This window comes from Heptranchias perlo, chromosome 8 (assembly GCF_035084215.1).
Source record: "Heptranchias perlo isolate sHepPer1 chromosome 8, sHepPer1.hap1, whole genome shotgun sequence".
Taxonomy (NCBI): Eukaryota; Metazoa; Chordata; class Chondrichthyes; order Hexanchiformes; family Hexanchidae; genus Heptranchias; species Heptranchias perlo.
The window spans coordinates 34,178,451-34,199,694 of record NC_090332.1 but is presented as its reverse complement, the minus strand read 5'-3'; positions in this window follow the sequence as shown (position 1 = coordinate 34,199,694).

Genomic DNA, 21,244 nt, shown 5'->3' with positions numbered 1-21,244 from the left:
AAGTAGAATTTTGGATATCAACGATTTAAAACAGGAACAACGCACCAAGAACACTAAAGTGTACATTTCTAATATTAGTATGGTGATTTACCCCTGTAGCCTATTTCACTAACTCTTGTGGATACTGCATTAATAGGACTCGCTGCTGATTGTGTGAAGACACCGCAGCAATATTGGCAATAAGTTGACATTTTTCCCTATGTGTGATATATGATTCTTATCTACACTGGTGGAATCAGTGCTTTGACTTTGAGAACAATATTAATCATAAAATGTGAATTAAAGGGACAAATGACCTGTTTCTGCTTTGTATCATTCTAAGATTCTAATAATCTATTGTTTGTCGTGTCCTGACACCAGCTATTGCTTCCTCAGCTGGTGCTGGAAAAAAATAACTTCCACAGACAACAAGAGGCTAGATTTGATTTTCATCTTATGTAACAACATAGCAGCAATAACCATTTCAAAATAATGAGTGGAATGGAATGACTACAAAAATGTTTTTATCTCGGGTTTTGCTTTCAGTTTGTGTCGCTGTCTAATTCCCTTGACATAATTGTTTTCATGTAATCATTCCCAGCCCGTTCATTGTTCTCCCTGTATATTTTAACTGGTTCATATTTCTATGGCATCACAAGTGTGTTTTCACAGTTCTCAAGCTACTTTTAAAAGGTTAAGTCATATGTATGAAAGGTTAAGGTTTACTTTAGGACATATAAACAAAGGAGTGTCATGTGCATTTGGTGTTTTTGGTCAGAGAGATTAGCTGAGTGGCAGCAAGAGGGAGTTCTCCCTCTGCCAGTGAAAAAAAGGCTTTGTGTTTCTCTATAAAATAGTAATTGTTTAAAAAGAACCTTTGTTTAACATTTTCTCCCGTTATCTTTATATTCCCCTAAACCATTCGAGCTAGATGATCATTCGGTCTGCTCCCACACCTCTGCCAGTCAGCTCTGGAGTCAACCACTAAGATCTGCAATAGAGCCGCCTGGGTGACTCAACTCACCTGTGTGTTTCCCCTTCCTTAAGGTCAGAAATCCTGTAATCTCCTTGTTCCCATTCAGAGACGCTCTCCCCATCCAATACCCCCCGCCCCAGTTCACAGAGGCAGTCTCTGAATATCCCACTAGTTCATTCTTCCCTCCAACCCATACAGTTTGTACTTGATTTCTTCTCCTCTCCTCATTTCATGCTGCCACAGTCCCACTCCCTGCCCAGTCAATACCGACATGCTCCACATCTTCCACTTTCCCAGTGATCCTCTTGGACTCACTCTCCTCTCCTGTCCGCCTTCTTTTCTTCACTTCTCTCCTTTCCTCAACGCTGCTCTCAGGCTTTCTCTTCCCCCTCCCCAAATGCTACTCTGGGGCTTTTCTTCTTTTAGCACTGCTCTTCCGCTTTCCACTCCTCTCCTTCACCCTCTCAGTGCCACTCTTGAGCTTTCCTCTTTCTCCCCCTGAAGCACCACTTGAACTTCCTCCATAGTGCTGCCCTGGTACTCCTACCTTCTGTTGTTGCAGCTGTTTCAATTGTGAACACTGCTGAAAACTGCGGTGAGATCTCCTGAAGAGCTCCCAACAGAGTGTGCGGCAGCGTTCAAAATCAGAGCAACAATAAAAGGTAAGAGCCCTGGCGAGCCCAAGAGTAATGCTAATTTTTGTCCACAAATGTAGACGTGCAGACAGTGCCCTTAAAACCCTGACTGTTCATGTCAAACACGAGTGGATGTTCTCTATGTATCTAGTATCTGCAATCATTATTTGCCATTTTTGTGTAATAATTGCAGTTACTAGATTTGAACTCAGGCTTTGCAAGACTACAGCAAATGTAGAGGACTTGTAATGGGAGTCTGCACATGGACAATGAATTTAAGGGGTAATTCTGTGATCCCACACTCTCGTGAGAAGCCCATGATAGACCTACAACATCGCAGCACTGATGCACTGAACCATGCTCCCTGCAAGTGCTACTCCCTCTTTAATTCATTAGGAAAAAACAAAAAAGAACAAACAATAGCGTCAACATGTTATCAATTTCCCAACAGCTTCCTCCAAGTCTCTGGTCCTGCCTTCTCCATATCCCTATGCCTGTCATTCCTCAATTTGTATCTAATCATCTGTCCTGTCAGACAAGTCCTCTAAATTATCCAAGTGACTGCCAACCTTATTTGGGTGGATGGAACTTGGGGACAATTGAAAATTTTGAGCCTGGCTTCTTTATATTTAATTCAACTAACTTTATATTTTATTATTGCAAAAGCTAAGTGGAGATAAATCACAATCTTTCCTGGTATACTTATTTAGATGACTACTAGTGAGTTCAAAAACAAAATTTGTGGGGTCAATAAGAACACTATTGAAGAATAAGAAACACAAGCACATCAATAATGAAACTCTCAAATCATCATCTTTGTTGTTTGCGTTTGTACCATCTCGAGGAAAATTGTATCCTTCTTAGGATTAGGTGACCAGAGCTACAAACAGTACTCCACATGGGTTCTGATCAATGTTTGATACAGTAATAAAATTATGGGGCAAATTTCCACCAGGGTTCTCCTGCTTCAGTGGAAGAGCTGCAGAACCCCTGGAAAAAACAGTGCAAACATTTCTGCCACTTTTCCGGAGTTTCCGTGATTCTTCCACCAAAGTAACAGCAGACAAGAGAGTGAATCACTGCTGAAATTTATCCCCAACTTCCTTTGATTTGTACTTTATCCCTTTGTTAATGCACCCAGTACATTATTTGTATTTTTGCTACATCCACACACTGGGCTCACAGTTTTGTAGATTTATCCACAATAATCCCCAGATCTCTTTGCTGTTCCACTGTTATAATTATCATATAAAAAAGAAAGAAAGACTTGCATTTATATAGCTCTTTTCATGACCTCAGGATATCCCAAAGCGCTTTATAGCCAACTAAGTACTTTTGAGGTGAGTCACTGGTGTAATGTAGGAAACGTGGCAGCCACTTCGTGTACAGTAAGTTCCCACAAACAGCAATGTGATAAAGACCAGATCATCTGTTTCTTCAGTGATATTGGTTGAGGGATAAATATTAGCCAGGACACTGGGGAGAACTCCCTGCTTTTCTTCAAAATAGTGCCATGGGATCTCTTACATCTACCTTAGAGGGCAGATGGGACCTTGGTTTAACATCTCATCTGAAAGACAACACCTCCGACAGTGCAGCACTCCCTCAGCACCTAGATTTTGTGCTCAAGTCTCTGGAGTGGGATTCAAACCCACAATCTTCTAACTCAGTGGTGAGAGTGCTACAACTGAGCCACGGCTGACCCAATCACTGAATCACTGCATAAATTTACCCCAAACTTCCATTGATTAGTACTTTATCCCTTTGATAATGTACCCCAGTACCTTATATGCTCCTACATTTTGACTCCTTGCTCCCATGCTAATTATTTTAGTTATCGACATTGAATTGTGTTTGACACTTGTTGGCTTAGTTACCCAAAAATCTGCAATTCTTCTGAGTCTAGTTTATTGTTCCACATTATTTGCACAGTTTCCTATTTTAATGTCATATTATTTGGTATACATTAACATTAATTGTGTTCACAAAGAACTATTTATTCTGATTCATTGTACAAGTATTAAAAGAAAGAAAGACTTGCATTTATACAACTCTTTTCATGACCCCAGGACATTTCAAAGCGCTTTACACCAATGCAGTATTTTTGAAGTGTAGTCACTGTTGTAATGTAGGAAATGCAGCAGTCAATTTGCACACAGCAAGCTCCCACAAACAGTGATTTGATAATGACCAGATAATCTGTTTTAGTGAAGTTGGTTGAGGGATAAATATTGGCCAGGACACTGGGGATAACTCCCCTGCTTTTCTTCAAAATAGTGCCATTGGATCTTTTACATCCACCTGAGAGGACAGACGGGGGTTCAGTTTAACATCTCATCTGAAAGACAGCACCTGCCAACAATGCAGCACTCCCTCACTACTGCACTGGAGTAGTAGTCTAGATTTTATGCTTAAGTCTCTGGAGTGGGATATGAACCCACAACCTTCTGACTCAGAGGTGAAAGTGCTACCAACTGAGCCACAGCTGACACATTGATAGCTAGCCTTTGATAAATTACTCAGCTCTGACTAATATGAAAGAAACCCACTATAAAATATTGTAATATAAATCTAAGAATCATTTAAATTGTACTGTAGTTATTCAAGTCTTCCTTTTCCTACCACAGGAAATAGAAACCACATTAATAAAAATACAGTGGCTCCCTGGTGGGTCAGTGAGTTTATCCAGCGAGTAGCTGAGACACATACTAGTAGGGTTCCAGTTTCAATCCTTGTGTTGGGGTAGCTGACCTTCTCTGTGGTAGATGCACTACAATTGGACTCAGTATCCCTGAGTTATGTAGGGGAAAATCAGATAGGGGTTCCTCTCATGAATGCTTTCTGGCAATCCCTATAGGATGTCTACATGTGTGGAAGGTGAGTGAGGACAGGATTGGTTGGCTGTGGTGTTCAGTGCAGTCATGTAGCCCTGCTGAAACACATGGTCATGGTTCAGAATGGTCACATGGGTAAAGTACTTGAGGTGAAACTGTATCCTAGGAAAGAGTTGACATCTCCAGGAGAGGTGAGGAGGGACAGGGGAAAAAATGGCTGAGTAAATTGGCAAATGAAAATAATTTCCTTTAATGTCCAGACTTTGATCCTATAGTTTGCTAGAAGTGAATGCGCTCCCACTAAGTGTAAAACTGAGAATCTTTTCTCCCAAAGCAATGCTACTTTTCCTTTCCCTCATAACAGAGTTAATAACCCACCATGCAAAAAACTGTTTTTCTTAGTCTTTTTCCTTCATCACAAGACTTTTTAATCATCACATTTATTTTAGAGTGGAGACCTTTTTTGTGGTGTAGCTGTGCAACATGCTGATCAACAGCATCTAAAAACTGGTTGCCAAAAAATATCAGTTTAAATCTATTTCTTGTTAGCCCCAAATATTTTTTCATACGTGAGTCTCACTGGCATTAGTTCTTTGCAGCTTTCTAATTGGTGGTGGCCAGAGGTATTGTTGTGGTGAATACAAGACTCAGCATCAAAGTTTTAGATGGGCCCCCCTCAGCCTTCAATCATCTTGCACTCTTCCACAGCTCAACCCACAAACCACAGCTGTAAAATTCACAACCCCCCACCCCCCTCCCCATCAATTGATTCATCTGAAAGACTTGACTTTTTAAAAATCAAATGAATTTTGTCTCACTGACTCATTTTCAAAAGTGTCTTTTTTCTATTAACTCAACTGAAAGGCATGGGGTGGTTGGAAATGCTTCCTGTTGACAACTTCAGTGAAAAAGTCATTCTTTTAAAAAAAATTATTCCAAGCATCAAGTATTCCAAGTTTCTTAGGTTTGGACAGACTTATTATGCTTAATTTATTATTTGTAGAATAGTTGCATAATTCTATCTCCCCTCAGCTGGTGGTAATAACCACTAAATGTTAAATGTAAGTTACCATAAATGTGTTTAAAGCTTTCAATATGGATGAGTAGATAATGCACTGTATGTTTGGTCCTGAGCTGTATAGGCAAGTTAGGTCTTCAGTTCAATCCCTAGTCTGTACTAAATTAGGTTATCTCAGCATTGCAGTGGTGGGGGAATTTGGTGTCCCCAGACTAAGGAAGGGAATAATCAGCAGAATTCACCACTCCTGATCATTAACCAGAAATGCCTGCTAGAATGTATTATGAGGGACCTTGTGGAGGACAGGATTGATCTCAATTGTGAAAGTCTTCATGGTCAAATAGCATGCCACCACTCACTTGGTGGGGGTGGGGGGAGGATTTGCAACTGCTGGCCACCTGCTTCTTGCCTGAAAAATGGGTGAATGGCAGAGAAAAATCTGATAGGGATTTTGATATCCATTTGCCCACCTGATTTGATTTTCAGGCTGGCCTTTAAATGGACACCCAGCACTCTTGCCCAAAACAGGCGGGAGGCTGTTTAAATATGCAAATCCAGGTCCTACTCAATTTTCTTGGACAAATGGGTGGAGCATCCAAAGCCCACGCTAGTCCCAGTTTTCCCAGGTGTTGAATGACTTAAAACCCGAATCGGTAGAAAACCCGATTAAGCAATTTATCCAGAGTATCCGCCGAAGTTGCAACAGCTGATCGGGAGAATCCCGGAAGAAATCCCTGTGTTAGTGTCTGCTTGTGTGTTTTTGTAGTATTTTTATCAATAAACATGACGTCCAAGCTCCCCAGTGGCTCAGCTGGTAAAGGCAGTGAGTAGCACAGCCCCATAGACTAGGTTTATTCCCTGATTTGTCCTGAGTTAGCTGAGCTCAGTTGGGATAACAATAGAAGCATTACACTTGGCCTCAGTATTGCTGGGTTAATGGAAAGAAAATCAGGCACTCCTGGTCACAATCCAGTGACTCTGATAGATAATGTACATGTGTGGATGCTGTTGGAGTCAGTATCTGCTTCAGTTGTGACATGTCCTCTCCAGTTGAATAGCCTGCCAACACACACTGTCTGAACTCACACAAGAATGCCCATTTGGGAGAAGTACCAGAGGGAAGCCAGCATGGAATTGTAACCTAGTATGGAATCAATACCTTCAGGAATGAAGAAAGGGATGGAACTAAATTGTCAGAAAAAGGAGAAAGAAAAAGTGCCTCCATAACTTATTCATGATGTAACTTATTGTATAAACACTAAGGGGATGGAATTGGTCTTGGGCAGCAGGACAAAATGGGCGATAGCAAATCATCAGCCTGCTTTACAACCAACCCAATTTTCTTTTGCATTGATTTCAATCAAGCGAGATGTAAAATGGGCTGCCGATTTGCTATCGCCCATTTTGCGCTACCTAAGTATTCTCTTTTTATTTGCACTCATTAAGGTGAGGGATAGTAGTGCTGGGTGATGGAACACTTTCCATTTCAGGCACCCAGTGTCAGAGTGAAGCAACTCCCAGGTCAGGTGGTGCAGCATGGTTAGGTGCACAGTTCCGATCCCTCTACTCTTTCCCAACAATGCGCCTTACCACAACCTTAAGACAGTATCTTTACTGCACCAGCCATCTTATGTGAGTGTCCCAAATGACTGTGCTACAGGCATATTGTGGAAACAGGTTGGTGACTACCCAAACAGTTTTATGTAGGATGCTCACAGCTAGCAGATGGAAGGTTAAGAATAACAATTTATACTTATATAGCACATTTAATGTAGCAAAATGTCCCGTGGTGCTTCACGAAAGAGCAGATTGGACACCCGAGCAGGAATTGGGAGGAGATTAAATGGGTGAAGACTGAAGTCATGGCCCAGTGGATAAGTTTTCAGAAGGTAGGAGAGATGTAAGAGAATTCCAGAGGGCAGGATTACTGAATGCTCAACCACTGGTAGCGGAACGAAGGGAAGGGAGACACAATAAGTAGAATGAGGTCACCGCACCGGTGAGTAGAATGAGGTCACAGAGGGATTTGTAAATCACAAAGAGGATTTTCAAATCAATGCACTGGGGGATGGGCAGCCAGTGGAGGTCAGTGAGGACTGGGGTGACAAGTGAATGGGACTTAGTACGGGATAAGATATGGGTGGTGGAGTTCTGGATCAGTTGGAGTTTGATTTGGGTGGAACTTGGGACAGTAGCTAGAGGGAAAAATCAAGCTTGGTGGTGGCAAAGGTGTGGATGAGGTGAGGCAAGGTTGGAGGTGGACAATGTTTCACAGGTGGAAATAGGCAGGCTTGGTGCTGGAGTGGATGTGGGGTCTGAATCTCAGTTCAGAGTTGAGCAGGATGTTGCTATCTCATATTGCTGAAGGTGATTGTAAAAGTTGGGAGAAGACTGGGAATCCTCAAGAAAGTTTAGCATGTCACTGTTGGTAACGCCAGTATTCAGCAAAAGCTATATCTATCTAGAGATGGAAAATATAGATCTGTTTAGCAGGCTAAAGAAAAAAACTATCTTGTGCTCCAAATCCATGCAAACCCCAAAGGATTTGATGAGTCCTTCCTCTCTAACATCAAAGAAGTCCAGTGGAGCTCACTTGAAGCAGCACCACAGCACTTGGTAGTGTTAAACCATACTTCCATATTTATGACAGAAATACAAAAGCTGCTGCATTTGTATAATTCTACTTGGGACACCAAGAATACAGTGTGCTTGATCAGGAATAAAATGATGGATGGAGATGGGATCACAGTTAGAGGTACATGCACTTTATATAGATACACACTGATACTTTCTCTCTGCATAACTACACTACTGCAGATACACAACATTACAATATATTCCATTGGGAGGGAGGAGTTTTATTGTTGTTGTTTTAATTTATATTTTGTAATTTCTCAAGTAATTCAATTTTGGGAGCTAGCAGTGTTTTGTAATTGTGAATGCTGCAGGAGTTCAACGGCAGCTTTCTTTTTCCTTGCACGCTATCTAAATTGTTTTTTGAATGTACACAATGAATATATATGTAGACATGTTATTACTATTATTGTTTAATATTTCTGCTATGATGTACTGTATTGTATTGTACTGTATAGAATAGCTTATTGTTTCTATTGTGCACCAAACTATATGTATATAGAAATACTCTTCAATAAAATTGCAATTATTAAGAACAAACTTTAAAAAAAAAGTCTCCCCAGAATGCAAGAAGTGAAACAGCACACATTTCCTGCCTGTGGAACTCTCAGACAGTGGCACTGTCTGGAACACTCATGTATGCAGGAGTTCTAATGTAAGATTAACCATTATTTGCTAAACCAGGGTTTCAATGCCATGCATTAGGTTGTGTGAAATTTCTGGGTTGATAGTACCTCAATACAAATTCTCCAAGTCTTTCTGTGCTCTCAACAAAGTTCCAAATTGGAAAGATATTTGTCCAATTTATAGCTGTCACCAACTGTGCCTTTTTGTTATGCTCCTCTGAAATCTGGAAGTTTATGGAAAAACAACCTGAAGAAGAGATTCTGATTTCCATGTATAACCATATAATAAAGCTGAAGATGTCAACTGATTTTTATTGGCCTGGTGTGAGGCTGCCCAGGCCTATTTAATGGGTCAGATTATTTTGTATACTAAACCTTATTGAAACAACAAAACCCAGAACACCAAATCTAGGATCTGGTGGCTATACATACAATATTGGCTTCACAAGGTACTTAATCTGAAATTCTTACAAAGATTGTAGCAACAATTTTGTTACAAATTTGGTCTGCTCGGCTTCAGTGGTGTCAGTCGCTCCCATAAGTGATCTGAGTGTCATACTTTTATAGGAGTTAACTCACATTGCCCGATATCGACTTGTACAGTAGTGAAACCTGGGGGTGTAATAATGAAACCCCTTCATGATCTGGACCAGATATTTCTTCAATCTCTCTGAAAGTAGACCGATGTAACACTGGATGAGTTGAGATTTGGTTCTAATCATTTATCTGCTTTATTCCACAGTAAGGCAAAAGTATAGAGCAATAGTTATGCTCAAACTATGATCAACTGATACAACTTATCTCCGAGTGATCACATGAAAATAATGAACGTGTTACACTACACTACTTCAGTGGGTGGTCCTACTCAACTTAAACAAATAACCCCTCAGCAGTCTGTCCTACAGTCCAACGCTGAACCTCCTCTCCCTGCAGTCTCCTGCCTTTTCCAGCCTTTTGTTGCCTGATTGCCTGTTTAGGCATTCTCTTGCAAACGTCTCTCTCTCTGAGTCAAAAAGTCTGTCTCTTTTCTACTCTCCCTATCACAGACAGCGATTTCAATTACCCAGATAAGCTAACAAATTGTTTATTGTTTAGTTTCTGAGTCCCCCATGGTTCTATCCTTGGCTCCCTCCTATTTCTCATCTACATGCTGCCACTCGGTGACAATTTCTGAAAACACGTCAGATTCCACATGTGTGCTGATGCCACCCAGCTCTACCTCGCCACCACCTCTCTTGACCCCTCATTTGTCACACCGCTTGTCTGACATCCAGTGTTAGATGGGCAAAAATTTCCTCCAACTAAATAATGGGAAGACCAAAGCCATTGTCTTTGGTCCCCTCCGCAAACTATGTTCACTAGCCACCGACTCTATCCCTCTCCCTGGCCACTGTCTGAGGCTGAACCAGACCATTCGCAACCTTGACGTTCCATTTGACCCTGAGATGACCTTCTGACCATACATCCGCTCCATCACGAAGACCGCCTACTTCCACCTCCGTAACATCGCCTGTCTCCACCCCTTCCTCACTCATTTGCTGCTGAAACCCTCATCCAGGCCTTTGTTACCTCTAGACTCGACTATTCCAATGCTCTCCCGGCTGGCCTCCCATCCACTCTCCCTAAACTTGAGCTCATCCAAAACTCTGCTGCCCGTATCCTAACTCGCACCAAGTTCCGTTCTCCCATCACCCCAAGTCCCGTTCTCCCAGTGGGCTCGCTGAACAACATTGGCTCCTGGTCGGGGAATGCCTCGATTTTAAAATTCTCATCCTTGTTTTCAAATCCCTCCATGGCTTCGCCCCTCCCTAACTCTGTAACCTCCTCCAGCATTACAACTCTCCGAGATCTCTGTGCTCCCCCAATTCTAGCCGGAATGCTGAGAAAGGTGTTACGATTGGAATTTGGTTGCGCATTCCCACTTTTAATCGCTCCACCATTGGCAGCCGTGCCTTCAGCTGCCTAGGCCCAAAGCTCTGGAATTCCCTCCCTAAATCTCTCCGCCTCTCTACCTCTCTCTCCTTCTTTAAGATGTCCCTTAAAACCTACCTCTTTGACCAAGCTTTTGGTCACCTGTCCTAGCTATGTGGCTTGGTGTCAAATTTTGTTTAATAACACTCCTGTGAAGCACATTGGAATGTTTTACTAGGTTAAAGGCGCTATATAAATGCAAGTTGTTCTTGTTGTTGTTAGGAAAAACAATTTCTGATTGGTATATTAACCACCTCTCATTTGACTTCGGATCCACATACCATGGGCTTATCCTGATAAACGAATCTCTTTAAAGCAAGCTTTAACTTAAAGCACATTTTAAAATATCTAAATCCTTTCTGTGTAAAAATGGTCAAGAAATCCTGAAATGTGACACTCCGATTGCCTCATAAAGTGGCAACAAACTATTTTTCTCTAGAATTATTGGAAACATAGCTATTAATTTACTAACTTGAATGTAGATAGAAACAGAGAAACATAGAAAATAGGAGCAGGAGTAGGCCATTCGGACCTTAGGGCCTGCTCCGCCATTCAAAATGATCATGGCTGATCGTCTAACTCAGTACCCTGTTCCCGTTTTTTCCCCATATCTTTTGATCCCTTTAGCATTAAGAAATATATCTATCTGCTTCTTGAATACATCTAATGATTTGGCCTCCACTGCCTTCTGTGGTAGAGAATTCCACAGGTTCACCACCCTCTGAGTGAAGACATTTCTCCTCATCTCGGTTCTAAATGGCATACCCCATATCTTGAGACTTTGACCCCTGGTTCTGGACTCCCCAGCCATTGGGAACATCCTCCCTGCATTTAGTCTGTCTAGTCCTGTTAGAATTTTATATGTTTCGATGAGATCACCTCTCATTCTTCTAAACTCTAGTGAATATAGGCCTAGTCAACCCAATCTCTCCTCATACATCAGTCCTGCCATCCCAGGAATCAGTCTGGTGAATCTTCATTGCACTTCCTCCATGGTAAGGACATGCTTCCTCAGATAAGGAGACCAAAACTGCACACAATACTCCAGATGTAGTCTCACCAAGGCCCTGTATAACTTCAGTAAGACATCCCTGCTCCTGTACTCAAATCCTCTTGCAATGAAGGCCAATATACCATTCGCCTTCCTAACTGCTTGCTGCACCTGAATTTTCGCTTTCAGCGACTGGTGTACAAGGACACCCAGGTCTCGTTGCACCTCCCCTTTTCTCAATCTATCACCATTCAGATAATAATCTGCCTTTCTGTTTTTACAACCAAAGTGGATAACCTCACATTTATCCACGTTATACTGCATCTGCCATGTTCCTCCCCACTCATCCAACTTGCCTAAATCACATTGGAGCCTCTTTGCATCCTCCTCACAGCTCACAATCCACCCCAGCTTTGTGTCATCTGCAAACTTGGAAATGTTACATTTAGTTCCCTCATCCAAATCATTGATATATATTGTGAATAGCTGGGGCCCAAGCACTGATCCCTGCGGTACCACACTAGTCACTGCCTGTCACCTGGAAAAAGACCTGGTTATTCCTACTCTCTGTTTCCTGTCTGTCAACCAATTCTCAATCCATGCCAGTATATTCTCCTCGATCCCATGTGCTTTAATTTTGCACACTAATTTCTTGTGTGGGACCTTTTCAAAAGCCTTCTGAAAATCCAAATACACCACATCCACTGGTTCTCCCCTATCTATTCTACTAGTTACATCCTCAAAAAACTCCAGTAGATTTGTTAAGCATGATTTCCCTTTCATAAACCCATGCTGACTTTGTCCAATCCCATTAATGCCTTCCAAGTGTTCTTTTATAATTTTCCCCACTATTGACGTTAGGCTAACTGGTCTGTAATTCCCTGTTTTTTCTCTCCCTCTGTTTTTAAATAGTGGGGTTACATTTGCCACCCTCCAATCTGTAGGAACTGTTCCAGAGTCTATAGAATTTTGGAAGATGATCACCAATGCATCCACTATTTCCAGGGCCACTTCCTTTAGTACTCTGGGATGTAGATTATCAGGCCCTGGGGATTTGTCAGCCATTAGCCCCATTAATTTCGCTAGCACTATTTTTTTTACCAAAACTGGTTTCCTTCAGTTCCTCCCTCTCACTAGACCCTTAGTTCCCTAACATTTCTGGCAGGTTATTTGTGTCCTCCTTTGTGAAGACAGAACCAAAGTATATGTTTAATTGTTCTGCCATTTCTTTGTTCCCCATTATAATTGCCCCCATTTCTGACTGTAAGGGACCTACATTTGTCTTCACTAATCTTTTTCTCTTGGCATATTGATAGAAGCTTTTACAGTCAGTTTTTATGTTCCCTGCTAGTTTACTCTCATACTCTATTTTTCCCCTCTTAATCAATCTCTTTGTCCTCCTTTGCTGAATTCTGAACTACTCCAAATCCTCAGGCTTGCCGCTTTTTCTGGCAATTTTATATGTCTCCTCTTTGGATCTAATACTATCCCTAATTTCTTTTGTAAGCCACGGTTGAGCCACCTTTCCTGTTTTATTTTTGCGCCAGACAGGAATGAATAATTGTTGTAATTCCTGCACACATTCTTTAAATATTAGCCATTGCCTATCCACTGTCATCCCTTTTAGTAAAGTTCCCCAATCTATGATAGCCAACTCGCACCTCATAGGAACATAGGAACAGGAGTAGGCCATTCAGCCCCTCGTGCCTGCTCCGCCATTTGATAAGATCATGGCTGATCTGTGATCTAACTCCATATAGCCGCCTTTGGCCCATATCCCTTAATACCTTTGATTGCCAAAAAACTATCTATCTCAGATTTAAATTTAGCAATTGAGCTAGTATCAATACTTCCGTAATTATCTTTATTTAGATTCGGGACCCTAGTTTTGGATTCAACTACTTCACTCTCCATCTTAATGAGGAATTCTATCATGTTATGGTCGCTCTTCCCTAAGGGACCCTGCACAACAAGATTGTTAATTAATCCTTTCTCATTGTCTAGAATCGCCTGTTCTCCAGTTGGTTCATCAACGTATTGGTCTAGAAAACCATCACGTACATACTCCAGGAATTCCTCCCCCACAATATTATTGCGAATTTGGTTTGACCAATCTATATGTAGATTAAAGTCACCCATGATTATAGTTGTACCTTCTTGCATGCGTCTCTAATTTCCTGTTTAATGCCCTCCCCTACATCTCCACTACTGTTTGGGGGCCTATAGACAACCCCACCAAAGTTTTCTGCCCCTTGGTGTTTCTTAGCTCCACCCATACAGATTCCACATCGTGATTTTCCGAGCCAATATCCTTCCTCACGATTGCATTGATTTCCTCCTTTACTAACAATGCTATCCCGCCTCCTTTCCCTTTTTGCCTGTTCTTCCTAAATATTGAATACCCCTAGATGTTCAGTTCCCATCCTTGGTCACCCTGCAGCCATTTCTCTGTAATCGCAACCATGTCATAACCGTTAATATCTATCTGCGCTGTTAATTCATCTAGCTTATTGCAAATGCTCCGCGCATTAAGACACAATGCCTTTAGACTTGTCTTTTTAAGATTGCTAGTCTTCCTAGTTTTATTTGGCACTATGGCCCTATTTGTTTTTCGCCCTTGTTTTCTCTGCCTTCCACTGTTACTTCTTCCCTTTCTGTCTTTTGTTTCTATCCTTGTTTCCCCCTCCTCTATCTCCCTGCTCAGGTTCCCATCCCCCTGCCATTCTAGTTTAAACCTTCCCCAACAGCAATAGCAAACACCCCCGTGAGGACATCGGTCCCGGTCCTGCTCGGGTGTAACCCGTCCTGCTTGTACAGGTCCCACCTTCCCCAGATCCGGTCCCAATGTCCCAGGAATCTAAATCCCTCCCTCCTACACCATCCCTGCTGCCACGCATTCATCTGGTCTATTCTCCTGTTCCTATGCTCACTAGCACGTGGCACTGGTAGTAATCCTGAGATCACTACCTTTGAGGTCCTGCTTTTTAATTTATCTCCTAACTCCTTAAATTCACCTTGCAGGACCTCATCCCTTTTTTTACCTATGTCGTTGGTACCGATATGGACCACGACTACTGGCTGTTCACCCTCCCCCTCCAGAAATGCTCTGCAGCCGCTCCGTGACATCCTTGACCCTTGCACCAGGGAGGCAACATACCATACTGGAGTCACGTTTGTGGCCGCAGAAACGCCTATCTGTTCCCCTTACAATTGAATCCCCTATCAATATAGCCCTGCCACTCTTATTCCTCCCCTCCTGTGCAGCAGAGCCACCCGTGGTGCCACGAACATGGCTCTTGCTGCTTTCTCCTGATAAGCCATCTCCCCCAACAGTGTCCAAAGCGGTATATCTGTTTGAGAGGGAGATGGCACCAGGGGATTCCTGCACTACCTGCCCGGTCCTTTTAATCTGCCTGGTGGTCGCCCATTTCCTTTCTGCCTGCGTAATCTTTACCTGCAGTGTGACCACCTCACTGAACGTGCTATCCACTATAATCTCAGCATCGCGGATGCTCCACGGTGAATCCACCCGCAGCTCCAGCTCCGAAATGCGGTTAGCCAGTAGCTGCAGCAGATGAATTTTCATCTTGCAAGCCCTTCCAACAACCATTGTTATATATGTAAAACTCTATACTATGAGTTCTATAGTTCTCTGTTCACAATATAAGACTACACTGGAGGAAATACAGGCCAACTTTGCTTTGCCAAATTTATTCACAGTTAATAATATTGATAATCTGATGACCTTATACCTACTGTAAAAAAATACATTGTTTTGGAAAGTCCCTGGCTCAGTGAATTCTCCTGGAACTTTATTTTATTTTCAAAAAATCCCACTGGAAATCTTGCTGCAGAAATTATAAAATTCTCTGTTATATCTGTAGCTCTAATAACGCTAGGGGTGGCGCAAAATCGATTGCAAAATATGGAAAACCCTGGGCATTTCAATTCAGGTGAGTCAGAATCAAATGCTGCCTTTCACAGGTTTATCCTGGGGGCTTGGTTAATGCAGTGGTTTAGTGAACTGTTCACCTCTGAAATCTGAGGTTAAGACCAAATTAATGGGTTGACAGTCTCTTCTATTTGCTTGTTGAAATGATTCAATAAAGAATCAATTGTAGCTGTATGTTGGAAATCCTGATAGTACTAAGATGTATAAGTCCTTTCTCCAAGTTGGCAACATTTCAGAATTCAAGGATTAATCCTTTTAGTTTTCCTAGAATGTCAGTAGTATCGTTTACAATGGCCAGTTTTCCTCTATTTGCTCATGATCTTATGTGTGCAATGGTGTTCAACTGCACTGTCGCCTCTTCCCAGGCCACCTGGACAGCAGACTTCATGATCCCAGTGTAGAGTAGGTACAAAGCCTCCTCTGGAGATCTTCTTGCACCAGGCACATACATGCACAAATGGTGTATATCATTAGAAAATTTCCCCTCCGAAAATTTTGCTCAGAAAGCTCACAACGGTGGATGGTGGATGAAATAAAAATATCACACTCATGCAAGTATACCATGGCTTGGATGCCAGGGTAGATTCTCTGAATCCATACCCTTTGCCTTGGTACATCACCCATCATCTGTACTTATTGGAAAACTGAGGGCAAATGACCATGATTTTGTGATACACGCTATACAAATTACACAGTGGCAGGCTAACTCTCCGAGGTGAGGACTCAGAAAATCTATCCTGTAGACTGAGACTCCTCTTTTTTTAACATAAAAGCACAGAGGTGAGTATGTTACTCATAACATGAAGTATTCCCCCTATTGAGGTAATGTCAAATAATGATTTATAATCCTGTACCTTATGGGAGTGGTTTGTAGTTTAAATATTTATTTTCCCTTCCTGTAGAGAACTGTCATACCTCTTACCAGGAAGTTACTTTATTGACATGACCTATGAGATTATCATCAAGTTTGATTGGAAAGTCCATAGACTTGCACCCTTTCCAAGCTGTCACTGTTTTCGCACAAATGTATGAGGAATTCAAAGGGTTAGAATTAATGGGGTTATGGATGAGAAACAACAGGAACCAGCCTTAGTGCAGCAATACTTGTGGTTAAAAACACACAACCAGGCTATCTGAGGCAAAAACAAGTGAAAAAAGGATGGCCTGTGTGTCCGAACATGTCGCTAAGCAATTACATTCCAGAATCAAGGAAGAATGATTGATGGGCCCCTAAAAGTGCTGGTAAGGGAACCATCTACAAGTGGCTTAAATTTGCCACAGTGAAAAGGGGGGGCAAGTTCAGTGTAGAAGTAGCCAGCTCCTACTCAGACGAAGGGTAGAGAAGAAAGAAGAAGTAAGAGGAAAAGAGGGCAGGAGTACGAACAGGACCAAAAGTTACCATCTCTACCCAGAGGACAATGGGGTAATATGATTCCTTGTTTTCTGATCATTACCGCTTAAATACTTGTATGTATTGATCCTTGCTTTTGTTCAAATAAAAGATCATTACAATAACCAATTGGTGTCAGGTCAAAATAGATAAGTCTTCCACAATTATGGGACATTATGATCAAATCAATTTAGTAATGGCTAGGTTCAGCTAATATTGAATTTCCTTTGTGCAGAGGTCTCCCAATGTGCATCCAAAAAAGATATAGATTTATGAGGTTTCCAGGGTAGCTGCTCAGTAATGGCCCCATACAGATGTGTCAAGTAGCTTCCTGCTGAGGGGAGATTCAAAATGGTCTTTACAGGGAAGAAAAATCCCAAAATTATAATATTTCTTACAAAGTAGAACATTTTTTAGCCAATATTTACATTACCTAGAATGGAGTTAAAGGGGGTAATTTTAACATCACTCGCTGGGCAGGAAAACCATAGGATTGGGTAGAATGCCGTTTTTACACCCAATCCAATATTACTCTCCATTGACTTCAATGGAGAATAAAATCGGGTGGGTATATAACCAATGGTGCACCTGATTCCATCAGTTTCCAGATGGGCGGGTTAAGTTAAAATTGCCCTATTTTATACTGAAAATATTCCTTCTCCTTTACTTAACTGTCCAATAGGAAAGTGTTAAGCATTGACCTGGAACTCTACAGTGTCTGGTATGAATCTGTTAGCAGAGTAATTCTTATGACATAAAACTACCTAATTTAATATGGAGGGTACATAAATGTATTTTTTGGTAAATTTGTTCTTTTATAGTGAAAATGGTAAACAGCAGTATTTAGATAACATCATCCAAGGGTTCTCCTGCAGCACACCAATTATCCAGCATTATTGTGAGTACGTTTGGTCTGTAATGGATTCAAACTTGGACCTCAGACAATTTGCCCAGCCCTCGGTAACATGCATTGAAACTGTTTATGGATGTCTCATTTATTGGGAAACCACTTAAGACCATTTAGAATGCTTAGCTATAACTTGTCTCTTGTTTTAACACACTCTGGCGCCAAAAGGCATAACATTACAGTGTAATGCATACTGTATATTATCACTACATTGAGGGACACTATTTGTAATTATGGTCGTCAGTGAACTTTTAGTCAATATGATTAACATCCACAGAAAGGATATAAATCTTCAGAATACATCTCCTATTATTCTATATTACATCAATTTTAATATTCAAGTTCTGACAGTGTGAATTTAAGGAATTCTATGTATAAATGAAATGAAACAACCAGAGTGGGCTCATTAGACACAAACATTTGATTAACAACCTATTGACTACAGAATAATGTATATAATACCCAACAACATATAATATAGATTCTGCCACTTATATTTGCGGAAAAGGTTTTTCAACAGGTGGCATGGACTTTTTTGTAGTCCTTAAGAAATTTTGTCATAATGACAAACGATGTAAAGTCTCAACAACAACAATTTACACTTATATAGGGTTACTCACATAACAGAACTCCTCAGAACTGCTTGCACAGGGAACATTGAGAAAGAAGTAAAGTAATTTAGGGATAGATGAAAAGTACAATCAAAAAGATAGGTTTTAAGGAGACTTGTGAAGGCAAAATGGTTTTGGGAAAGTGGTTCAGAAGACCACAATGTTATGGCTGAAAGTTTTTGCTCTAACGGTGGAGTGGAGGAGGTTAGGGGACAGGAAGAAATCAGAGTCAGAGGAATGGGCAGTTATGATGTATGCTTGGAGAAAATTACCCATTTGGAGTAAGGTATGAGTGTGGTAAGATTTGAAAATGGGGTTGAAGATCAAGTCATTTTGCTGGGGAACAAAAAGACTGTGAAACTGGGCTAGGATTAGAATGATTCATGTGCAGCACTTTATCTAGAAGAGCATTCAAGTCACCAAGCTCTGGATTAGCTGAAGCTTGTGAAGGGTGGAGGTGAGGAGTTACTTGTGTTGTGAAATCCTCCAATTTATCATTCCACAAAAAACAATAAGGTTGCCCTTATTCTGTTTTTTTTGCTTTTACCACTGAGTCAGTGACAAAGTCCACTTGATGTATATGTCAAAGGATCTCTATAGCTAGAAGTCATAGTAACATTTAATTTAATATATGCATGATGTAATATACACTGAGGACTACTTAATCCAATCTGCTCCAAAACATTTAGGTATTGTTGTTTATCTTGATTAGAAAACCAACCTATCAAACTTCTCTTCTGCCCAATATTCAACTGTGGCTCCCTTTATGGATTGACCAGGAACTTATGTTTCTTGCTACTGGACACAAATAAAAACTTTTAAGTTGTACTCCATAGTCGTGTACATTAAAACAAACATTTAAGACATTATTTTTAAACAGACTTAAATAGAAAAAGAACATTTTACTAGAGAGAAGGACCAATCAGAATGTGGACTGTTCTAGAGTCTATCAGCCTTCAACGTTGTTGCCCTGTGTGAACTAAAATAAAATCTCTATTTATAACCTATGCCGTTTAAAGTAAAATTTACACCAGGAAAATTTAAACTGTAGTTAAGTATTGTGACCACGCTCATTAGAAAATACAAATTGAAAATACCATACGAAATGTACATGAAGAAAGGAAAATCAGTCACTAAAGTTCAGTACGGTCGATGACATTCTATTATACTGTAAGTTAGTAACAGACTAATCAAGAACCGAACGTACAATAGACCCGAAAGGTGACAGTTTCGAGTTTCTTTTCCCTTTTTAAGCATCTCTTACGTAGCTCCAAGACGTCAATTGCCAGTTTCGCAGTGTTTGGGTAAAATTCCTCGGATCTGAGATGGGGAACTTCAAAGTGTGAGGTTCACATTCACATAACGACAATTAAACACACCTATTTCCGTCAAAGATAGCCGAGATAAGCAAATACCTTTTAAGCTTTGTTGTTCCACGGAGGTAGATGAATATAGAAGAACTGAGACCTCTCCAATCCTAACCAAGAGTCTGATAAACTTACGATAGGACTCAGGGCTACCCGCTGAATAAAATTACTTATAAAGGGCAGTGATTGAGGAGATAGCACCGTGGAAAGAAATTCCTTTATTTGTAGTCATCAAAAACAAGTCAGTTCAGTGATCGCATAATACGTTACTGGCCATCAGATGCCGGCTACCTACAGTCATTTGGCTGTTTTAAAATGTTTCTGCAAGTTTTAAATGTATGACTGTGGGGGGTTCAAGTCAGTATAAAGGTCAAAAGCCAACGATACTCGGTTAGAATTTTACATAGTTTCTGAAGTCTAGTTTTACCTTACGCCTCTATGAAGCGCCTTGAGACATCTTTCTACATTAAAGGTTGTTAAATGATATATGAATTACATCGTCAACTGTTATATTTGAGAAATAATTATTTCAAGTTGAGTGTTTGAAAAAAATTGAAACAGCTTTTGAGGGAGATGTTGATCTTTTGATCAGCGCCATGTGAGCAAGATGTTTTTCAGTGTAGTCAAGAATCGAAACCATCTGATTATAGGCTATACTATACTTTGAAGCCTTGCTTTAATATTAATAATGTAATAATTCTTATGCTTATGTTTGAGTTATTTGAACGTGAGAGACGTTATTATTCTGTACTTGCTTGTAAACTGTTAAATCTCTAACTTCTCCCAGTTCTGACGAAAAGTCATGGACCTGAAACTCTGTTTCTCTCTCCCAGATGCTGCCTGACCTGCCGAGTGTTTCCAGCATTTTCTGTTTTTATTTCAGATTTCCAGCATCCGCAGTATTTTGGTTTTGAGATATTATTAATATTCCGCTGCGAAGTCGATAAAGTGTTGTTCCACACTTTCAGTAACATCTCGTTACTTCCCAAGAATAAACATCACTGTTAGATCTTTGTGAATTTTTGTGAATTTTAGGACTACAATGTAATTTAAAAGCCGAGGTAGACTTTTGATTATTTTCTCTCAATTTAACATAGTTTTCTATTCGAAGAGCGTGCCCCGGAATACCTGTGTCTACAGTGGGCTGTCAGGCTTCGATTTGTCTAACTCCATAAAAGACAATGAATGATAATTATAATCTTATTAGATACGCTTTTTTTGGTAAAAAGAGTATCTATATTAAAAAAAACTAGCGCAGTCAGCACTAATAAATCGATTGTTATTTGTGGTTCACAAAATGAGATACATATTTTCGAAAACAATATTGTTGTCCTGAAAGAGTCTTGTCTATTT